Source organism: Suricata suricatta, chromosome 5, assembly GCF_006229205.1.
Source record: "Suricata suricatta isolate VVHF042 chromosome 5, meerkat_22Aug2017_6uvM2_HiC, whole genome shotgun sequence".
Taxonomy (NCBI): Eukaryota; Metazoa; Chordata; class Mammalia; order Carnivora; family Herpestidae; genus Suricata; species Suricata suricatta.
Genome location: NC_043704.1, coordinates 151,275,329 through 151,276,459, shown reverse-complemented (window position 1 = coordinate 151,276,459; position 1,131 = coordinate 151,275,329).

Here is a 1,131-nt window from a genome sequence, read left to right as displayed (position 1 = left end):
TGATTCCAAGAAAGTTCTGCTCTTCTACGGACTGCACAGAACAGTGGCTGTTGCAAGATGGAATCAGAGTTGTCAACCCTTCCCTGGTCCCCTATTTCTCCTCCTCGCGCCACCAAACTGAAACTTAGTAGCAGTGTTGGCTGTCCCAAAAACAAAATCTCATAACACCAGGAATTCCCTGATGGGCATTAGTTAGTAACCTGCCCGATAAGAACCCCGCGGTCCCCATAGGAAAAGTAGCCTTGTAATACCCAATCCACCCTTTTGTCTAGTGTAATTTTCTTGTTTCTGCTCCCTTCCATCTATAAAATGTATCGCCCTGTACGGCTCTCTGAAGCTTCTTTCTATCTGCTAGACTGGATGCTGGATAGGCCAATTAGACCTTTAAATTTTGAATTTTGCTCCTTTTTTATGTCTTTATTTTGAGAGACAGAGAGAGAGCAAGGAGGAGAAGAGAGAGAGGGAAAAACAGAATCTGAAGTAGGCTCCAGGCTCTGAGCTGTCAGCACAGAGCCTTGCACAGGGTTCAAACCCATGGACTGTACGATCATGACCTGAGCCAAAGTCGGAGGCTCAACTGACTGAGCCACCCAGGCGCCCCTGAATTTTGTTCTTTAACCGACTGGTTTCAGATTCCATTTCTAGGAGTCCAAAATGCAAGTGAGTTATCAAAACTGTTAAGTAAGTTCTGTCTTATGGGGGGAGCGTAACATTAGCAACTCCATTTTGGTCCTGTTGTGTTGTCTTAACAATGACCCCATTTTAGTTAGACTCTCAACTTGAGAGATGTCAACAAAAATTTTAGACATTAATGCGCTACTCCCAGCTACCTCTGTGGAGGTCTCACAGTTTTTGCTGAATCTCCGTGTGGTAATTGTAAGTGTCACCGTAAGGTGGCGACCGAGCGGCCATTTCTCTGGGGGCTGGAGGAGAACACGTGCACAGACGACCTCTGCCCCTCACCTGCAGACCTGGGATGTCCTGCCTCATTTGGAAGCAGCCAATCATGAAGCTCCAGCTTCCCATCACCCTGACAGACGAGGCAACCTATTCCATCCCGCCACATCCCTGAAATGCCCTTATTTGATAATCTGCCCTCCCAAGATCAAACCCAGAACCCCTCACCCATAA